Source organism: Euphorbia lathyris, chromosome 4 (genome assembly GCF_963576675.1).
Source record: "Euphorbia lathyris chromosome 4, ddEupLath1.1, whole genome shotgun sequence".
In the NCBI taxonomy this organism is placed as follows: domain Eukaryota; kingdom Viridiplantae; phylum Streptophyta; class Magnoliopsida; order Malpighiales; family Euphorbiaceae; genus Euphorbia; species Euphorbia lathyris.
The window spans coordinates 95732292-95742328 of record NC_088913.1 but is presented as its reverse complement, the minus strand read 5'-3'; the positions used below and the strand labels follow the sequence as shown (position 1 = coordinate 95742328).

Genomic DNA, 10037 nt, shown 5'->3' with positions numbered 1-10037 from the left:
AACAAGTATATAATGGGCTTGATTGAATAAAAAAGCCCATTAAATTTCCAAAGGAAAAAATTGGGCCCATAATTCGTTAAAAAAGGAAATTGGAAAATAACAGTTGGGCTTTGTATTAACGAAACGGCGGCTTTGTATGAACAAAACGGTCAAAAATAATAGTTGGGCTCTGTATTAACAAAACGGAGGCTTTATACTAACGAAACGGCAAAATGAATACTTTATATTAAGAAAAATTATAAAATGCGGTGAAGATGGATCAAACACCTGACCTTCAGATCTTCAGTCTGACACTTTTCCAACTGAGCTATCCCCGCTACATGCCGAATGAATACTTTATATTTATATAACGTATATTTTCGGATATTTGAAAATTCCTCCTACTCTCTAGTTCAATCCATATAACGTTATAATTTGATGTTTTAGTAGACTAGACATTATTTATTTTTATTTTCCTTTAAAAGATGAATCATTTTATGAAGGATATTGTTTCTTACCGTGGAAACATTTATACTTAAATTAAGAAATAGTAAAAAAAAATAATAATTTATTATAATGTTTCTTAAAAACAATTTATAGAAGAAAATGTGAGTTGATTCGTTATTTAATTACATTTCAAACATTAATTACATTTAAAATGTTTACTATGTTGATAAGATAGTTATAAACAAGCTGTGTTCACAACTAGGGGCGGAGACAACCCGGAGTTCGGCGGGCTGAAGCCCTCCTAGTTTCCGGTACCACCCCTGAGGAACAGTGGTTAGCTCCCAAGATAATTAAATTAGTACGTATAATATAGGACGTGAATATGTGATATAGAATTAAGATGCCATGGATGGTCTAAGTAGTAGTTAAAGGCTCTTCCATTTTCAATGAGGTTTTAGGTTTGAACCTTCCGATCCTCATTTTGATATTTTCCTTTAAATCCCTAAAATATGTATCAATTTTCGTTTTTTTTTTTTCATTTTGATTTTTTCCCTTAAATTCTCAAAATGTGTGTCTATCCCATTGTAATACTTCCCTTAAATCAAAACGTGTTTTTATCCAATTATAATTTTTTCCCTTAAATCACCTTTAAATTAAAATGTGAATATTAAATTTTATTATTTTTTTCCATCATTTTTTTTATCTAATTATATTTTTTTCTTAAATTAAAATGTCAATGTTATTACCTAATTTAATTATCTTTTTTCATCATCATCATTAATTAATTTTTAATTTTTTCCAATGTTCAAAATGTCAATTTGTTACCAAAAAAAAATATCAATGTAAATATTCAATTAATAAAGAATAATATACTTGTTTAGGGGTTTTGATTTAGGAAAGTAGCGTTAAACTTATATAAAATTAAATATGTCTAAGCGTTTCACGTTAGAAACTTTTGATTTTTTAGTCAACACACTAAAACGAAATAGTTTTATCATACTGGGGTTAAAAAAAATTTGTCCAGCCCTAACGGACTAAACTCTACAAAATTAGTCTGACCCGTAGGGCTAAATAAAATCTTGGCTCTACCACTGTTCACAACTAATTCTATAATAATAATAAAATCACAAAAAAAAACTATATGAAATATTTATTACGTTATTAATACAGTTGTAAATATTTATTATGTTATTAACATACTGATATTTCTTTAATAGGTGCAATTTCATCAAATATAATCACTATTTTGAACATGTTGGAGTATATAATGTAAAGACCTTTTGTCGTGTTTGGTAGAGAGTTTTAGTGTAAATTTAAAAGTTTGAACCATTTTTAGAGTTTAACTAATCAAACGTTCTAATAGTAGTGTTTAGTGAAAAGAGGTTTGAGAAAGCAGTTTAGGCTCAATCAGCTAGCTTGAAAAAAAAGCTAGTTTTTTTTTAATAGAGAATTGAAAAGATTTATAATAAAATACAATTTTGTCTCCAAGTACCACCCTTATCCAATAAACAAATAAACATTTATATTAAAAAGCTATGAAAAAATCAAGTCGATGATTTTATCGGAACTAAACAAAACCTTCAGACTGCTCCTGATTCAAGTTTTGATTTTGATTCTCTTTCAAGTCGGATGAAGCATGTCCTTTTCCTGTATTTTTTTATTTTTGTAATACCATGGTTTTGATATGCTCCACCAAGCGTGCCAAAATTGTTAGTGATATTACCGAAAAATGTTAATTTCAATCTTGATTTATCGGCTTTTTGTGAGCGTGCCAAGGAAGTTTATTCCCAAATTAATTTTTTGTGTTTCGTGATTTCTGACTTCTAAGGCAGATGACTCAGTGAAAGATTCAAGGACTAAAAAATTCTTTATTGGATTCCTAATTCCACTAAAAAAAAATACTAGCTCAAGCAGTGGCGACTTAAATAAATCAACTCAATGAATTGAATTTTTTTTAGTTTTTTTATGTTTGGAGAATGAAAAGAGCGGAATGCAGAAAAATGTAATCGAAAATGCTATAATTGCGTAAAGAAATTGTGATTGAAAATAAATCGAACTTGAAGGTTGAACGAATTAAAACTTTGAAGATGATCACGAACTTAAGAAGCTTGATGATTACTTGTGAAAATTGCTAAAATCTTAGATTGAAAATTGAATTTAGCAAGTAGGAAACTTTGAGTTGAGATGTATGTGATTGTTGAAAAACTTGAAGAATGAGATTAATAGAGATGAGTTTTTGGATTTTGTTATGTTGTTATGTTGTGTTTTTTCAAGGTCCAAACCATACGCAGCCTTATGAGCTTGTCACTTTTAGTCATTTTGCCTCATGAATTTATGGGACGACCTATTTGTCCCATCAATTATTTAAAAGTGGTATTAGTAACCTCCTATTTTCATTATAACGGAAACAAAATGAAGTTCCAACATTAGTACAAGTGTTCATGGAAGTATTGGAACCAGTCTGCATATATGTAGACGATTTAGAAGTAGTTAAAACTATATGCAATTTTTACAAGAGAATTTATATACTGTCTATACTAACCTAATTTGCAGCTTGTTTAAGTAGTGCACAACCCTTTTTTATTATGACATTGGTGCTTGTAATAAGAACATGTCATGATTATTTCCGTTATAATGAACAGAGGGAGTTGCTAATACCACTTTTAAATAGTTGAAGGGACAAATAGTTCGTCCCATAAGCTCAGAGGGCAAAATGACAAAAAGTGACAAGTTCAGAAGACTACGTATGGTTTAAGCCTTTTTCAAGTGAAGGGTCAAGCCTTTTACAGTTGCTGCAGTCAGAAATCCATTGGTAGCAAAGTCTTCTACTACTTCAATCTTGCTGTGATTTTTATGGCATGTTTTTCATCTTTTGAGGAACAAAATTCCACTTTAAAATATGGATTGAAGTTAGTTAAGGCTGTTGAAAAAAATTTCATTTTTGAACAGACATGTTTTTCGCAACCCTGTATACAGCTGTTAGTAGAATGTCTACTTCTCATTCAATACTATTCTGTTTTGGCTTCACATATAGTCCTTGAACTTGTACCAAAATATAATTTATCTCCAATATAACTTATAATGAATCTTGGATTATATTTTAATTTTCACAAATCATGTTTTAAATACATTTTAGTAATCCTACCAAAATATATTAGAACATAGTAAGTTTATATAAATATAATTTATCGATAAGTTATATCCGAGACGGGATCACATATGTAAACATAGTTCACGAATCCATAAATTTTTACTAGGGTCATCCTTAGGCATGGGCAGGAGGGGTGTCTGCCGAGGGCCCAAAGAAAGGAGGGGCCCAAAAGTAACACTTGTTGTAAAAAAATATAAAAATTAAATTTCAAAAGAGGAAACAGTTACGAAAATAACAAATCATAGTATAAACCTATGGCACAAGGGAGGGAATGATTAAAAATAATATTTTTATAAAAAAAATATGAAAATTAAAATCTCAAAATATGCAACGACAATAATCATATGTCTTGGGCCTAAACAATCACAACACACAATTTTATAACTATATTTTCTTGTAATAATTTTTCATATGTTGATGTTGATGATTGTTATTTAAATACTTCAATTGCTTTTGTAATCCTCGTAATTATGTTAGACAGTTGTATTTGATGAAAGAATTTTTCTGAAGTTAAAATTATTAAAAAACTATTCGATATCATCAACTAGGGGTGGCAACGATGCGGGGCGGGGACGGTTATGCAATTACCACTCCGTCCCCAAATGTTTATGGGACGGTTTCGGGGAATCCCCATTAAGTGATTCAGGGATTTTTTTTCATCCCCATCCCTTCCCCATACGGTTTCGGAGAATCTCCATGCCCAATAAATTAATAGTACTATTTGTAATCGACAATTAAAATAAACCTAATTTAAATAAACTAATTATATTCCGTTGAAATTAGCTAGTTCTCAAAACAAAATAAACTCAATTAAAATTAATAATACCTCTAGCAGAATTTAAATCACAAATCTATCTGAGCTAGAAGAATTTAAAATATAAAATGGTAAACCTAATAATACTCTGTGTAAAGTCTAATATGAGTTAGAAGAATTTAAATCATAAATCTAAATTAGAAGGATCTAAACAATCACAAATCATAAACATAAAATTTGATATAAGTTAGAAGAATATTGATCAAGTAAAGTTATATATATATATATATATATATATATATATATATATATATATATATATATATATATATATTATAAAAGTCCGTGTATATATTCTGTCATCCTGTTACTAATTTATATGATACATTGGTATAAAAATAATAGTTAGAAATTAAAAATAATAATTTTATTCGCGGATCCTTACGGGAATTTACACGGTAACGGGGTGGTGATTCCCACGGGACGGATATAGCAATCTCCATCCCCATCCCCATTTAGATTTCGGGGAAAAAAATTTCCCCATCCTCGTCCCCATCCCCAATTTTTACGGTTTTTCCCCATCCCCGTCGGTTCGGATACCCACGGTTTTTGGATAATCCCCTCCCCATTGCCACCCCTATCATCAACGTCATAAGAAAGATGGAATTGTTTATGCATTTTATGTATTGAGTGCATATTGATGTAGACGTTATTATTAGCGATTCTACATCTAGAAATGCTCGTAGATAATATTTTGTATGAGCAATTGGGTACTTAAAACGAAATAAAATATTTATTTTATTGAAATTGTTTTTATTATATCTCTTGTTAAGTGTAATAAAAATGTTTCATTTTTAAGTAATTTTTTACGTGATTGATTTTTCTACTTTAGTTTTTATCCGTACTTATTTATTAGGGCTCTTATTTGCTACTTCGCCTCTAGACCTTCAAAATCTCAGAATCGGCCTTATTTTTGACACAACTTATTATTATTATTATAAAAAAACTTTAAAAAAGAGTACCATATTTTCTATGGAACCAAATTTTTTATTTTTCAAAATTATCATTTTGAGAGTTTTCGCTCTCTAAATATTCACTTTCTCTCTCCTCACCAAACAATTCCCAAATTGCCTCAAACTTAAAAAGTTGAAGAATTTAAGTTGTTTAAAATATCGTTACTTTTTGAAAAATTTCAATTTTAAGCTCGCAATTGGTTTTAAAAAATATCATTTTTAGAAAAACAAAAACCTCAATCCAGTCCTCGTTTGGAAAAAAAAAACTATATACATCAAATTGATAAAAAAAATATAACCACAAATGTTTTTTTTTTATTTACCCTTGAATTTACTGAGTATAATCTACTCTAATTAACAAACTTTCTTATATCATTCATATTTGTTAATTACTACTTCCGTTTCATATTACATGTCTTTCTAGAGATTCTTTTTTGTTTCATATTACATGTCATTTTATATGATCAGTACACGTTAAGTCATCATTTTTTCTGCTATAAAACATGGGTTTACGAAAATTAATTAGCATAATGGACTTATTATAGAATAAATAAATGTTGGAATCAATAAATAAGAGACAACAATGTCTTTTTCCTAATATCCTTAATTTTTGTATAACTTTCTAAGAAGTCATATAATATGAAACGGATGGAGTAATAAATTGCTCCATTTCTAACTATAACTCTGTTATTGCTCTTTATAAGGCCAAAACACACATCTATAAAGAAATTTAAAATAAATGTTCTAAGTTAATTTTTTATAATATATATTAATTTAATGCATAAAATAATTTTTAAAAGCTTCCTCTTTTATAACTTTTGGCATACCACTCATTTGTCTCCCCAAACTAAATCTTTAAAATCAATTACGATTTTAAATTATTAAAATAATCAATTAGATCTCTAAACTAAATAAAAGTTAGTAATTAAGTCCATACCTTATGCAAAACCCATCAATTGAGTTTTCATAAAAATTATTCGGTCAAATAGTTTTAGACCCTCTTCCTCAAACTCATTTTAATCAACACATACATTATTACAGTCTTTATCAAATAGTCACTCCTAAAAATTGATTTTTGAGTTCACTACTTTAATTATCTCCAACTATATATATCAACAAATTATTCTTAAATGGCTCCCCAAAAAGAGTCCAAGGAACCATTTCGAATTAACCAGTGTTGGTGACAATTTGGATATTTTGACTGAATTCAATAATTGGAAAAAAAAAACTAAATTCAGAAATATAAACTTTACTCCTGCTTGTAAACATAAAAAAATATACGTTAAGGTATTTTTTTTGCATCTCATTTTTTTATTAAATATAAACAAAATATTTTGTTGTGGTGAACCTTATCTGACTGTCTCCCATCGCTAAAAGCCCTCAGAACCCGTAAGGTCCCGATCAGTAGCATTTGCCCCATGTGCAATTTAACGGAGGAGGATAATTTTCATGCGTTAATTACATGTAGAAGGGCTCGGTTATTTTGGTGTTTGACGGGTCTATTTGGGCTGATTGACGGATGTTCTTCGTTCTTGGATTTTTGGAGGAAAGTGCTGTCTGTTGTACCAGGTGAAGCTGATATGGTGGCGACAGGCTGCTTGTTTTTATGGATTAATCGTAACAATCAGGTCCGGTCTCAAAAATCATCTACCCCAACTATTATTCATGCTTCTGTAATGTAGTTCTTATCGAACTGGCGTGCCGCCCAGGTTCGACTTACGGCTGCTGACGGTGGGGAGGCGTCGGCCCAGCTGAAATGGTGCCGTCCGTCGCACGGACTATACAAGATGAACATGGATGGTGCGGTTTTTGCTGATAGGGGTCACACAGGTTTCGGTTTTGTGTTAAGGGGCAGCGCGGGAGAATTCATCGCAACGGGCAACAACACCTTACACTGCTGGCTGGATCCTTTTCTGGTGGAGGCGATGACCTGTCGCGAGGCGCTGAGCTGGTTAAAGGAGACAGGGAGACGAAATGTGTTAATAGAGACCGATTTCCAATTGCTAGTGTATGCCATAAAGCGAGAAACTAGTGGAAATTCAGCTCTTGATCTAATTATTGAGGATTGCAGACTTCTATTGAAGGATCTTGGAGATGCTTCCCTCTCTTTTGTTCGTAAAACAGCTAATCTGGCTGCTCATTCTTTAGCTCGTGCAGTTACATCAGGCACTGATAGGACGGTTTGGTTTTCAGACCCTCCCCTGTATATGTACAGCTCTGATTTCTGATTTATAAGATTGCTTCCTTCTTTTCAAAAAAAAAAATATAAAAAAAAATATTTTATAATATTCTTTGATAAATATGTATAATCTATACACTATAGTAGGTATAAAATGCATCAAACCTTATATGTTATTTAATCAAGAATTATTAATATTATCTACTCAATTTGAAAAATGATACTTTTTATTTGAAAATAATAAAATAAAAAAGAATACATATATTATAGGTACCAAATGTTACGAGGAGTAATACGTACACAAGTATATAATGGGCTTGGTTCAAGAAACAAAGCCCATTAAATTTCCAAAGGAAAAGACTGGGCCCAGTATTTGTTAAGAAAGGAAACTGAAAAATAACAGTGGGGCCTTGTATTAACGAAACGGAGGATTTATATAAACGAAACGGTGAAAAGAAAAATTAAGGGAAAAATATGAAATGCGGTGAAGGTGGATCGAACACCTGACCTTCAGATCTTCAGTCTGACGCTCTCCCAACTGAGCTATCCCCGCTGCATGTTAAACTAGTACGTTATATTTATATAATAGCATTAATTTGGATATGATTTGTTAAATAGTTTGAAATTTTAGTAGACTAGACATGATCTTTTACAAAGGAAACATTTATAATTAAGAAATAGTAAAATCTTACCTTAAACAAAAAAGGTAAATCACATACATGGCCACTGAACTTCACTCATTTTCACATTATGGCCACTGAACTTCATTTCTTCCCGGTATAGCCACTGAACTTTACACTTTTTAACACCGGTTGCCATTTAACGTCTCAAAACGACCGTTGACGGCTAAAAATAAAAAATCCAAAACCTTAATGATATTCTAAGGAACTCTAATTCTTGAAAAATTTCGTTTTAAGGTCATTTGGGTGTTGTTTGGTTAGGAGAGAGAAAGTACATTTTTAGAAAGAGAAAGCTCCAAAAAATGTGATTTTTGAAAATAAAACATGTGGTTTCATGGTAAATATCGTTCTGAACAACTTTAATTCTTGAATATTTTCATTTTGAGGTCGTTAACAATCGTTAACAGTCATTTTGAGAAGTTAGTAAAAATTAAGTGGTCACCTGTGTTAAAAAGTGTAAAGTTCAGTGGCCATACCGTGAAGAAATGAAGTTCAGTGACCATAATGTGAAAATGGGTAAAGTTCAGTGGCCATGGGTGTAATTTACCCAAAAAAATGGTAAATCACATACATGGCCACTAAACTTTATCTATTTTAACATTATGGCCATTGAACTTTAATTCTTAAAGGTATGACTATTGAACTTTACATTTTTTTAATATTGATGGTTACTCAACGCCTCAAAATTGACGGTCACAAAATAAAAAATTTGAAGAGTTAATATTATTCTTCTGAACAACTTTAATTCTTAAATATTTTCATTTTGAGGTCGTTAACGGTCATTTTGAGGAGTTAGTTAAAGTTGAGTGGTCACCGGTATTAAAAAGTGTAAAGTTTAGCGGCCATGCCGTTAAGAATTGAAGTTCAATGACTATAATGTTAAAATAGATAAATTTAGTGACTGTGGTTGTAGTTTATACCCTAAAATAATAATTTATTTTAATCGTTGCTCAAAAATAATTTATTTGAACAGATTAATTTTGTTACATCATCATGGTCCAACAACCGTGTACAGATTATTCGATTTTTTTAAACGCGTCTTCATGTATTGGATTCTCACCTTACTAGTAAGTCTCATTTACTCCCTCTTCATTTTCGATGTGGGATTCAGTTCATTTTTGTCCTCATCGTCATTCCTTAGGACTGCTCCTTGCTCAGGTCTTCTATCCAGATGTCACCACTCCGGATCAAACCGTTACTGATTTATCATGATTTTATCCGTTATTTAATAATAATATAGTATATTTCAAACATTAACGTTAATTATATCTAAAATGTTTACTATATTACGAGCATAGTTATCAAAAATCTGAAAAAATATTAACAACTAATTCTACCATAATAAGTTTAAGGGTTAATTTCAAATATAACTCCCTGTGGTTTCAAGTTTTAGCAAATAAATACATGTGGTTTGATTTCGAGCAAATAAATACTTGTGGTATGCTCCGTTTTTCAAAAACGCCGAAACGGTGAAGACACCGTCCATATACTGATGTGGCCGAGGATAATTTAGTCAATAAGAGTTAATTTCAAATAAATTGTTGTGGTTTGTGTGTTTTTGTAAATAGGTACATGTGGTTTGGATATTTTTACAAATAGATACCCATAGTTTGGATGTTTTTACAAATAGGTACCCATGGTATAACAAACCATAAACAAACGCTTAATTTAGACAAATAGGTACCCGTGATATAACAAACCATAAACAAACGCTTAATTTAGTCAAATATTGTGGTTTGTTATACCACGGGTACCTATTTGCCTAAATTAAGCGTTTGTTTATGGTTTGTTATACAATGGGTACCTATTTGCAAAAACATCCAAACCACGGGTA

General features: G+C 30.7%; 2 non-coding genes across 2 annotated transcripts; both read right to left on the bottom strand.

The window, feature by feature from the left end:
* Window positions 1–244: 244 nt before the first annotated feature.
* TRNAF-GAA (transfer RNA phenylalanine (anticodon GAA)) lies at window positions 245–317 on the bottom strand. Its single transcript has one exon. It is a non-coding gene; the product is annotated as a tRNA-Phe (tRNA).
* Window positions 318–8003: 7686 nt separating this feature from the next.
* On the bottom strand, window positions 8004–8076 carry TRNAF-GAA (transfer RNA phenylalanine (anticodon GAA)). The gene has a single exon. It is a non-coding gene; the product is annotated as a tRNA-Phe (tRNA).
* Between the last annotated feature and the right edge of the window lie 1961 nt (window positions 8077–10037).